Source organism: Haliotis asinina, chromosome 13, assembly GCF_037392515.1.
Source record: "Haliotis asinina isolate JCU_RB_2024 chromosome 13, JCU_Hal_asi_v2, whole genome shotgun sequence".
Classification (NCBI taxonomy): domain Eukaryota; kingdom Metazoa; phylum Mollusca; class Gastropoda; order Lepetellida; family Haliotidae; genus Haliotis; species Haliotis asinina.
This window is the reverse complement of record NC_090292.1, coordinates 47013250-47026246: the sequence shown is the minus strand read 5'-3', so window position 1 is coordinate 47026246 and position 12997 is coordinate 47013250.

Sequence of the window (12997 nt, the reverse complement as noted above, 5' to 3'; positions counted from 1 at the left end):
ATAGGGGATGGTGAGTGGGAGTGGTATAGCATAGGGGGAGAGTTGAGTTATACAGTTAAGCTGTATGAAGTTAGATAAGGGGTGTAAAGGTAAATAAATTGGAAGTAAGGGGGGGGGGGGGGGTAAGAAGGACGGTAAGGGCCTGTGATGTTGAAGGTTGTGGCTATAAGGTTGGTGGCCTGGCTAAAAATGTTGTAGTGTGGGGATTAAAATGTTTTGGGTATATAAATAGGTGTATATGATAAGATAAGGTATGGGGGGGTGAAGTTTAGGGTGGTATATGTACAGTAGTTGGTGCGGGGGGGGGGGGGGATGGTGAGATTGTGTACAACACTTTTGGTGTGTACTAAAATGTGTTTTTGGTGTAAATAATTTGTTTAAAAGAAAAATGTTGTTTTTGGTATAAATATATTGTATGTATATAATAAAATAGTTTAAAACAGAGAGATATGGATGGGTAAAAGGTTAAAACTGAGCTGGAGGTTTGGGAGACTGCGGGAGGGGTAAGCAGATTAACGGTAGAGGAATTTGAGTGAGGCAGAGAGCGTGTGGCCGGGCGCGGACGTCGGAGGAGACGATCGCGCACCGGCTTATGGGACCGTTAGGTGGCTCACGGTGCAGGCGAGATGTAAGATGGCGGTCGTGGGTGAAGGATATTGTAGAGAAGGGTTTTCGGTTTTAGATTTTGTGTGCTATGGAGGAGTTGAGAATGAAGGTTGCTATTGCGCTGAAGGTGGATTTTGGATTAGCCGGGTTGAGTAGTTGATGTGTGTCGTAGTGGTATTTTAGTGGGATTGAGTTGTGTGATGTTGTTTACATTCGGTGAGTATGTGTGATATTGTTTCTTTTGTTTTGCAATGTGGGTAGAGTCCATCTGGGTGTCTGTTTTGTCTGTATAGATTGTAGTCTAGGTTGGTGTTGCCGGTGATAAGTCGTGTGATAAGTGTGTCTAGGTAGGGGGTGTCTGAGAATGTGGGTGTTTTGGTGATGGGTTTTGTAATGATAGATTTGACCCAGATGGACTTGCTTGAGTTTATGTTGTGATTGTAGTTAAGTGTAGATGTGTATGATTTGATGAGTTGTTTTGTTTCTGTTTTTGAAGTGTGAAAAGGTATATGTGGGGATGGGTGGGTAGTTGCTAGTTTGGCTGTTAAGTCTGCTGTGTGGTTGCCTGTATTGTGAATGTGTGCAGGTATCCAGAGAAGTGTTATTTTTTTGTTGTGTTTCTGTAGATGGTTGATTTGTTTGGTTGATTTGATGGATAAGGTCAGGACGGGACTTAGAGGATTTGTTTTGAAGTTGTTTTATGGCGGGGAGGGAGTCGGTTATGATGAGGAGGTGGGAGGCCGGGAGGGTAGGGATAGTATGGAGGGCTGTAAGGATTGCTAGTAATTCTGCTGTGGTGTTGTTTATGTGGTTTGTGAGATGGAAGTTGGTGGTGAGGGGTGGGGTTGTTTGGACATGTATACCTATTCCTGTTGTTTTGTTTGTTGAGATAGATGCGTCTGTATATATGTGAGTGTGGTTGGGGTAATGGGTGTCTAGATGAGTTTGAATAATGTTTGTTTTAGTGTGAGTGTCAGGTGTAGGGGTTGTGTTTAGTATGTGGTGTTGTAGTGTGGTATCTGTTTTGGGTGGGGGAAGGTGATGAATGTAGCTTGCTATGGGAGGTGAGTGTTGTATTGTATTGAGGTGTTGTGCATGTAGCAGACTGGATAGGTGAAAGTAGAAAGGAGCAATATTTTTATTGTTTTTGAATTTTTTTAGGGTGGATTTTTTAATGTTAGTGAATTTTGTTTTTATGGTGTTGTAGATTGGGTTGTGTTGGGCCCCGGCCCAGTAATTGAGTGCGGTTTGATTTATTCGTGTACTGATTGAAGAGATACCTGTAAGTATGAGGAGTGTGGATAATGGGGTGCCAGTCCTGACCCCTAGGGCTAGTTTTAGGGCCTTGTATTGTAGGGAGATTAGTTTCTGGAGGTTGGTGGGGGAGAGGGAGTGCAGGACCGGAGCGGCGTAGTCCAGTTTCGACTGGATAAGGCAATGATAGATGTTGATAAGTGTTTGTTTGTCGGCTCCCCATGTGGTGCCTCGAATACATTTCATTAAATTTAGATCTTTTTGACAATTGTTGACCATGTTATTAATATGGGGAGTCCATGTTAGGTGTTGGTCGAAAGTTACTCCTAGAAATTTTGCTTCTTTTTCGAACTTGATTTTTTGGTTGTTTAGGTGTAGTTTGGGAGTATAATTTTGCTTATGCTGTTTTTTTAAGAGAATGCCCACGGTTTGGTTGACATTTATATGGAACCCCCACTTATGGGCCCAGTTTTGGAGGTGATTTAGCATTCGTTGTGCTTTAGAAGTGGCTTGCATTATTGAGGTGGAGGAGATCCAAAAGGAGATGTCGTCTGCGAATTTAGCAGTGGTAATTTCAGGCCATTTTTGAGGAAAGATGTCATTGATCATGAAATTGAAAAGGGTTGGTGATAGGATGCTGCCCTGGGGGGTACCATTTTCTAGTGGATAAGGGTCCGAGAGGGTGTTGTGGCTTTTGACTATTATTTGTCTGTCTTTTAGGAAATGGTGGATGAAATTTAGAATGTTACCGTGTATGGCATTTTGCTGTAGTTTTTTAATGAGGCCGTTGTGCCAAACCATGTCAAATGCTTTACTAAAATCTATGAAGATGGCCAGTGTGTATTGTTTCTGTGCTTGTGCGATTCTAACATCATGCTCCAAATGCAAAATATGATCTAAAGTTTGTCGATTTGGAGTGAAGCCGCTCTGGTCCTGTTTAATGAGATTGTGGGTTTGGATATGATGTTTTAATCTATTATTTACTATGGTTTCCAGCGTTTTGCAAAGGTGTGATGTTAGTGAAATAGGTCGAAATGAGTCTGGGGAGTTGGCGGGTTTCCCTGGTTTTCAGGATTGGCACCACCTTTGCTGTTTTCCAGGACTGGGGTAGGGTTCCTTGGGTCCAGATTTTGTTAAATAATGTAAGGGTGAGAGAAAACATGTTGGGGGGGAGTTTGTTGATGATAGTGTAGGTGATATGATCTGGACCCGGGGGACCTGAGGCTGTTTTCTTATGTCCAAGTGATGCCTTGAGTTCATGGATGTTAATGGGTTTGTTAAAAGGTAGGTGTGAGTGGGGTGGTTCAGGGATGTAGGTGTTGTAGTTTGCAATCTGTTGTTGGAATGTGGGTGGGTAGTGGTGGTCACTGCCCCAGGTGTCTTGGTGCGCCTCCCATAGGCAAGCTTTTGCTAGTGTTGGGGTGGTGATTGTAAGGTCTATTGCGGACGGGAGTTGGAAATGGGATAGTGGAATTCTAGTGGGCTGATTATCGTTTAGTGTGATGAGGTTATTTTTGTCAAGCCAGTCTGATAGGATGAGTCCATTTCTACAAGTGAAAGGTTTGGTGCCCCATGATGGGTGGTGAGCATTGAAGTCTCCGAGGATAAAGGTGTTTGGTGATAGTGTCTAAATCTATTATGTTTAGTTTAACTGATGGTCGTCTGTATACATTTATAAACGTGAGTTCTTTATTTTTAATAGTGGTTTTGATAGCCAGGACTTCAAGGTCTAAAGTTGGTATATCTAATTCTGTTAAATTTAATTTATCAGATATGAATATGCCCAGTCCTCCTGCAGGGGGACCGGGGTTATTTACGGGCCGAGGGCGGTCTTTCCTAATGTAAACATAGCCTGGTATTTTGAAGGCATTTCTGGGGGATAATTTTGTTTCCTGAAGAAAGATTAATTCGGGGACAATTTTGTTTTGGGCAATGAGTGCCTTAAGCTCATGCCCATTTGCTCGGAGACTGTTGCAATTCCACTGCATCAGAGCCATGATTGCGGTAATTTGGAAAAGAACTTTATAATAGGTCATGGATGGGGCACATAATTTTGATAGATGGGATGGGTTGGCTAGAGCAGCTTAGTTGGGATAAGTTAAGAAAGGGATTTAACAGCTATGAGTAGACTGGCTAGGGGTTTGTGGTATAAGTTGAGTTTGCGTGCTACAGTATGTATTTTTTTGGCTGTTGGGTTGGGTAGGAGGGCTATGGTAGTGATGAACTCTATTAGTATGTTTAAGTTTTGGTTAAGTTTTTGGGGGGTGAGTGTGATGTTGGAGTTGGATGCGGGGGTGGTGGGGGCTTTGTGTTTGAGTGTGCGGTGTTTGATGTTTGCTGGATATGTGGGTTTAACAGAGGTTGGGCAAGGGTTGGTTTGGGGGGCAGGTTTTTTGGGGGGAGGGGCAGTTTTGGGGCGGGGTTTGGGGGAGGTGGTGGTTGGGGTGGGGAGTAGGGGGCTTTTGGGTGGTTTGGGTTGGGGGGGGTTTGGTTGTTGGGGGTGGGTAGGGTTTTGGTGTTTGTTGGCGGGTTGGGTGAGGCGGACGGGGGAGAGGTTTGGGGTGACGGTTGGGGAGGGGGGCGGGTTTGGCGGGAGGGTTTGGGTGGGCGAGAGGGGACTTGGTACGGGGAGAGTGAGGAGGTAGAGCATGTGGATGTGTTTGAGGGGGTTTGTGATGAGAGTGATAGAAGAGAGTAATGTGTGATGTGGCGGGGTGCAGGTTTTGGCAGATCAGTGTGTCTGAGGTGCTTGTTGAGTTTAAGTATTTGTGTCTGTTTTATGGGGCATGTGTTTTGATTTGCAGTGTATCCTTGTGTTTTACAGTGTATGCAGTATGTATTGTATGTGCATTCTGTAATGTCGTGAGTGTCTGATCCGCATTTTGGGCATAGGGGGATGTTTTTGCATGTGTCTGTAGTGTGGTTGTATTGGTGACAGTGTTTGCATTGTTGGGGGTTTTTGATAACTGGGTGTACTTTGTAGTTGAGTGCTCCGAATGTAATGTATTGTAGTAGGGTGGTGGTTTGGAAGGTTAGGAATGTGATTTGTGTGTTTGGATTTGTAGTTGTAGGTTGCTTTGTGTTGATGGATTTGTAATTGAGTATTTTGGGTTGTGACGTGATGTTAGCAATGTTTATGTAGTCTTGTATGTCTGTGTGTGTGTCCCGGCTGTCTAGGTGGATGACGCCTTGTACCTGGGTGAGCCACCTAGGGTGTTCCCATTTTATGGTTTTGCCGTCGATAAGGGTAGTTTTGAGGGCGTTTTGAAGGGCGGAGGGGTCTGTGAAGGTGATTTTAAACCCCCTCCCGCAGAAGTTGACATATTTATAACTGATGTTGGATTTTTTTAAGCATATGGCAAATTTGTTGGCTGAATAGGTTTGATTGAGAGGGGTGTTAGTGTTGGTGGAAAAGGCCAGAAGGATTAATTTGTTCGGTGGTGGTTTGGGAGGGGTGTCTTTGGCACATGTTTTTTTTGTTGTTGTTTTGGTGGCTTTCTAGAGGGGATGATTGTGGTCGTTTTTTGTTTTGGTGTTGGTTGGCGATGGGGATTGAGTCGGGTTGGGGTGAGGGTAGGTTTTGAATGGGCTGGTTGGGGGCAATTTCTTGTAGGTCTAAGCCAAAATTAATGGGTATTGGATTTACGTTGGGTAGTGGTGAGGTGAGTTTGGGGAATTCCTTGGTGGGAGTAGAGAAGAGTGAGGTAGCTAGGAGTGGAGAGCTCATGGTGGGGCATGGGGAGACGGGAGGGGGGTGGTGGTGGGGGGGAATGGGGGGGAGGGGATGGAGGGGTTTGGGTGATGGGTGAGGTAAAAGCAATGAGGCAATAAATAGGTAAGAGCATATAAATTGGCAAGTGGAAAGGATTTTTTGAGTATTTACAATTATATGATGGGAGAGATTAAAATGAGAACTATGTACAAATGATTTTTGCAATGATTAGATGGTAAAAGGGACTTGCCCCGTGGGGAGGAGACCCCAGGCGATCGGTGACCTATGCCGCGCTGGCCGGCGACTATATGTTTGTCTTGTTGAGGAGGAGGTTGTAGATGACAAGATAGCGGCGCCTTGGATTGGGGTAAGGGTTGCGGGCTTGGCTGGCTCCGTGTCGATCGGTCTACTTCCAATCAATCAATGATGAAATGAATGAATAAATGCTCGTATCTGACTGCTAAGTATATATAGCCTGGGTCATTGATAAGTGTTTGTACTGAGCTCTGCATTGAACTCACAGGATCAATCGTTCATGGATTAAGACCTGTTGTTAGCTTAAGGCTGACACGACTCACTCATCTCGTTCAGTTCTGGGATAAAACAACGAATCAATGATTGGTGCTTTCAGTCGTAATTGCAACCCCGACAAGTGCTTCTGCATACATGACACCAATCACGGCACAATTCCAGACAATGTAGTGATGTGATGTGATTGTCTTGTGTGAGGGTGACCTTTAGTAACACTAAGAATCACAAAGGCAGTGCCTTCGCTTTCTCTCCATACAACACCAAACTATCGGCAAACATGGAAACACGGAGTGGAATTAAAGGTAATACCAAGGCTACATTTCCATGCAACATCAAACTATCGGCAAACATGGAAACCCGGTATTAAGGATCACACCAGATGGAACTAAAGACAATGCCAAGGCTACATTTCCATACAACATCAAACTATCGGCAAACATGGAAACCCGGTATTAAGGATCACACCAGCTGGAACTAAAGACAATGCCAAGGCTACATTTCCACACAACATCAAACTATCGGCAAACATGGAAATCCGGTATTAAGGATCACACCAGCTGGAACTAAAGACAATGCCAAGGCTACATTTCCACACAACATCAAACTATCGGCAAACATGGAAATCCGGTATTAAGGATCACACCAGCTGGAACTAAAGACAATGCCAAGGCTACGTTTCCATACAACATCAAACTATCGGCAAACATGGAAACCCGGTATTAAGGATCACACCAGCTGGAATTGAAGACAATTTTTCCGGGCCAGTTTGTAGGCATTGAAAATATGTCACCTTCACCTGGTAACATATTATTAATGCCTCGGCCGACCGACTGCCTTTGTAGACCTTGATGCAAGTATAGCATTTCACTTGGGTCAAGGGTTACATCACCTACCCTTTTCCACCCTTTTATTTCGCGCTTTTAGTTCTTATTAGTGGTGTTAGGTGTTTTTGTTTTGAGTTGGTAATGTTTGAGTTTCGTAGTCACCTTCTCTCTGTTGGTAATTTTTTCACGTTAATTTAATGTTTTTGGTTTGGGGTTAGTGTTTTAGGCGGCGTTAATTTTGTATTTTTAGTTTGGCATTTTTCTCCAGTTTTACGTTCTGTCATTGTCAGTGTTTATTTTTCAGTTATACGCACCGCGGTATTCGTGGTTTTAGCTTTAAATGTCTGTCATTTAGGTTTGGGTTAGCGGTTTAGTTTTAACATTGTCGGTATTGATGCTTTTAGCTTTAAGGTTATGTCATTTAGGTTAATTCGGAATGGGTTAGTGATTTAGTGTAGAGAGAAGGACGTAGACTTTCCGTTTTTATTTTATGTTATTTTGATTGGAGGTTAATGGTTTGGATTAGAAGGGAACAGCGTTAGGATGTTCTTTTAATTTAGCATGCAACATGATAACCATAGCTCACGAATTATTGAATACCTTTACAATTGCCGTACATAATGGACAGATACCTCAAATATGTTAACACAAATGTATCATACAAATCATGAAACTTGGAAGGATACAACTTTCATTCCAAAGTCTGATTGCTGTGAAGGCACACTTGAGTCAACGTATCATCGCCTCTCCTGTCGGGATCGTCCCCTCGCCTGCTATGCAACACCAGCATGTCGCTCTGCTTCCGGCACTATCACCCATCTCTCTAGGCAAAAGTCAGCAGAGTCTACACTTGCTCACGGGCAAATCAGCTGAACATGTCGTAATCCTCTTTGGACAAGCTTAGGGTGACCAGGAAGCTCATGGATGTCTTGTGGTCCATGAAAGAAAGTTGGTACCTCCCGGCAACACACCGTGCCTTATTGAAATCTGCCAACTTCATAAACGACGCCACTGAAGGTCTTTGGGCATGTCCAAGTTGAATTATCCCACAAGACAAGTACCGCATCACCAGGCGCTGATCGTCCTCGGATGGAAGTTGATCTGACTTGGCCAGGTCCAGAATGTCCCTCACCTCCAGTCTGGTTGCAGGATCGGTGTACCCCTTTTCAACAACGAAAATGGGTGGCGGTTGTTTGGTTTCATCTCTGAATTCTGTAACAGATTTACGGACCTCTTCGCGTTTATACTGGCTACAGACACCTGTATATGAACAATGCGTAGCACTTGTAAACCTACAAAATTATCGAAAACCCTTGGGGACATTTGAACATACGTTTGACAGTAACTGAGAAGGGTGAGTGAGTGAGTTCAGTTTAACGTCGCACTTAGCAATATTCCAGCTATATCGCGACGGTCTGTAAATAATCGAGTCTGGACCAGACAATCCAGTGATCAACAACATGAGCATCGGTCTGCGCAATGGGGAACCGATGAGATGTGTCAACCAAGTCAGCTAGTCTGAGGACCGATCCCGTTAGTCGCCGCTTACGACAAGCATAGTCACCTTTTATGGCAAGCATGGGTTGCTGAAGGTCTATTCTACCCCGGGACCTTCACGGGTCAACTGAGAAAGGAGTTGACAGCTGACATGTAATTTTTAATGCCACCTGCAGATACCCCATTTTGTGAAAGGACCGTGTCATCTACGTGCTCAAATATATCAAAGTTGATACAAGCCATATTACTATTTGAGAAAACATGTTTTTGGATAAAATAGAAAAACATAGAAACGCGGCGACACGTGTCGCCAGCACTACGCCCTCCTTTTTTAAGAATATTGGTTAAATATTGATAAAACCCTATCGTATAAGCCAGTGTTTGTAAGATTAGCCCTGACTGTGTTTTGTTTGTAATTATACCGAGTACCACTTCTGGTAGACCCAGTTAACCAGCACTGGTACTCGGCATTGGATTACTAGTTGAATGAGAGGCTGCAGATTGGGCACTACAGAAGAGGGTCTGGATGTTACAGTCATGGACAAATTAAGAAATAAACTGCTTATACGATATGTCTACTTAGGGAATAAACCTAGTAATGTTGCGTATCAGTTTGATAAAGTGAGCAACGTAAATGACTGAAAATGCAGAAATTAAGAACAAAAGAGAAGAAATAAAAGTTCACTTGCCAACTCCAACTGGTAGTGATCCACTAAGACACTTGGTCTGTGATGATGAATTTGCAGTGAAATGCATTCCCTTATATTACCACGTCGCGGTCAGACAACCAATGGAATGGTTTAGATGAAGTTCACGTGGCCAAGCCGGATGTTTCTACGGGGGAGGAGGAAACTGGAAATTGCCCATCTCCATTCCATGTGTGATGTCCATTTGGAGGGGCATGAGCATGCCAAAAGGTGTGAATTGCCCATGCCAAAGAAATGTTATACGCAAAGTTGAAGTCAGTGGGGCGACGAGGTTTAAAATCACAAAGTAGCGGCATGTCCAAAGGAAGTGACCCAAGCTGAGTGATTATAACCATAAGAGAGCAAGGCAGGTGACGAAATTACAATTGCTGATAAGTAGCATCTCCAGGGTGCGGAGATGTGAATACAAACGAGTGATATATAGCTAATCAGGTAATAATTAAGTTTACAGGAAGGTAGAGAAGAACGTGTATATACAATCAGTCCATGCGGACAGATCTGAAAGAAGTTATGAAAATAATGATGATAAGGAGTTGCGACCGCAACAGAGTAATTAAGTGGCCAGACAGAGGCGGCCTTTGTGATAAGTTACAGTTGTCAGAGCATGGCGCCATCTTGTCTGTTTGATGCGCGTCGTTATATAATGGAACGAATATATTCGAATGCACAGTATACCTTGGCACATCCACATTTTCAAGGTATTACCGACCCCTTTTACACCTTTGATTTCTGATGCTGAAGTAACAGCTGAGGAAAGATGCGCGCCAGATCCCCATTTCTACCAGCCACACGCACAAGTACAGTTACATAATGCCGCGCATTCCTTGATTAAAAAACGTTCCTTGAATGCATATTATAACCTGGCATAGACGCACTTTCAAGGGCTTTCAGATGCATGTTAAACATTAAATTTTGGATGGTGGATCGTGAAATTATAGCTGCCGTAACACTGACAGGAGACGCGCCCCGGATCCCCGACTACTTTACCCGCCATTAGCGCAAATGCATTTACATAATGGCGCGCATTGCTTGACTCTCAGACGCGACTCGAATGCACATTACTCCTTGGCAGAACCGCACTTTCAAGGGCTTTCCACCACAGTAAAAGTTTATATATTAAAACTACAGGCGTTACTTTTATGGCTTTATTCCAATTCGTTGCAACTTTAGCTCTGTCACGTATATTGATTCCTGTGTAGCGCGAATGTCTAATGTTGCACACCACCATGTTACATATTCCCAGAATCCCACATGAATCACCTTGCAAATGCTTTGTAGTTGTAAATATTAACGACGCCGGTATAGCCGGTGAACAGATTCATCTAAATTCCGACAATCTATATCACCTGCGGTATTTGTTGCATTTCGCACATTAATACCCATATAGCTCCACCACTAAATGCGCAACGTGTGCGTTTTATACACTGTCTGACACATGCTTTAACTGGCTTTCAAACGCAGTATAGAAATGCATTTTCTAGGGTGAATCGTAAGAGTGGTTGCCATTACATCATGACCGGACTATGGTGGCATGATGACTACTGTGATATAGAAGAATTGAAGTTCAACAAAATTACACAAACCATCATGTCGGAGATTCAATCTGGACTGGTTACCAGGGGCAGCATTAGAATCACGTTTGCATTTTTGGAGAGAGCGTTGGATCGGGTTTCCAACCATGTATAACATGCATAGATATCACAAAGTAAAAGGCTTCCAAAATACAATGGCGTGAGCGACTTCCACCGGAGGCTGGGTGGAAGAAACGTCTTCCACCGAGACTCCTGTGGAAGAAATTCAGACGGCCTAAAATCACAGAAACCTTAATAGCTCGGCTATAAATTTGCCAAAAAAGAAACGGAAAAATTCTACGTGCGGAATGCGCGTGTATGGCGTCGAATGCAGCTCCCAAGGGAGCAATAGGTGATACAATCTGGGTGGATTCTAAAGCTTTTTGTGATTTTAATTATGGCGGACTTTGACTACAGTCTTCAGCTGCAGTCGAAGTAAACTTATCGTCAGTACTTTTCGCTACACTCCGCTACTGAGTCTAATAAAACCTATATGGGAGGTCGAGTCAGTTAACCTTTGAGATTGACCAATCAGAACACAGCTTACCAAATCGTAAAGTGGACATTCGCACATACCTTTTGAACTTCTTGTCTCGAAACGACACACGAACGATTCCGAATGCTACTTCGCGTACGCTCCCTTCCGGGTGATACACAGGACGTACGCACAACCATGACAACGGAGAGTAAACAGTTGCTAAAAATAGTGTTTTGGGCAATATTCAGGTATGTCATCTTGCGGAAATATTAGCTAATGGTAACCATGTCAACAGAAAACCCACAGCGTACATACTGCAGGTCAAATAAGTGTGTTATATGCGGATTTTCGTTTGTGGAGAGATCTGTGTCAGTGAAAGTGTGTGTCAGTCCCTCCGATCCCTAAATAGTAGCTGTTGTCTGATTGGTTGAATCTGTTTAACCGTCTCACTTTTGATTGGACGGTCATTGGTCGCTCAAACGTTACCTGACGCGACCTTCTACTAGGTTTTGTTAAACTCGGCACGTTACTCTCTACAATTTATGTAGTTGATGGGCGAAAGTGTGAAATATCTGTTACAGTAAGCTCAGCATATTCCTGTTCCAGTAGTAGGGAGATAGGAAATGTAAATCAAAGGACTTTACTGAGGAGAAATTAGTGTAGAAATGAGCAGTCCAAAGCGACTTATTTGGAACAGACTATGGCTTTTAGCAAATTAGTGTGAGATGATATTGTGTCATAAAGTTCACTTTTTTCGTATGTCCATGTTTAAATTAGCGTTAGTTTCATTATAAACGAGAGCTGTCGTAAGAATAATAACTTTCAAGCTGACACTATTAGGAATGTAGCTACCATGGAGTCTCACTATCACTATAAAAAGAAATGGGTAGGAAGGATCGTCTCAAAGGCAAAAACATGATGGGTGTCGCACAGCATGGTTGGGGTCAGGTGAGTCGTCTTTCCGTCATTACCATCTATAGTCTGATCAGTTGTTATCATAAGTTTTCCCCGATTTTACGAGTACGCATGCTTTTCTGGAAGTCCCCTTACACATCTCTAAGAATGCCCACTTAGGCCGAAGTGTGTTATTTCGACTTATCGTGTTTGCAGTTGTGTATTTTTGAAGGATACAGGACAACAGCCGAAGGACAGGTTTCTTTTATTTTTGTTATTTCCGACATTACTTTAGTGTGGTGATCTACCTTCAGTTGTTGGCAATCGATAGCCTGTTATTATATTGTATCGTCCTTTATAGTGACACTATGTTCCATTTCATTACTAGTTTTAAACATATATCTGTGATAATCTAGTTAGTTTTACTGTCCTTTGTCGACAGGTCTTATAAATTGATAACCTTGTTTGCATAGTTTGATTGCTGTAATATGTGATACTCACGTTTGTTTACAGCACATATGGTGTTACTGCTGTAAAATATATATCTGCTTCACATAAAGTTATGAAATATAGTCACATCAAATATTCATTTATGAAATATGATCCTCAATAACCATTAGGACCGAAGAGAAAAATAGATTTCTTTATGATACTGATGTCTTCAAGTGATCAAACACGTATTATTAATTTATATTATCCATTACAGCAAAGAAAGGTATCACATTCCCATCGTTGTCTAAGTATTGTAAGATTCCTGAGAAGCGGAAAGAATACACTCGCATACATTCTGCTCTAACTGAATTTCAAACAGCCTTTGCATGTGAATTATGAAAGACAATTGCATCCTTGGAAATGGGATCTAGAGAATAACCAGAAGCACTAGGTTGATATTCTACAGGGACGTATTATGTTATGAAATCATA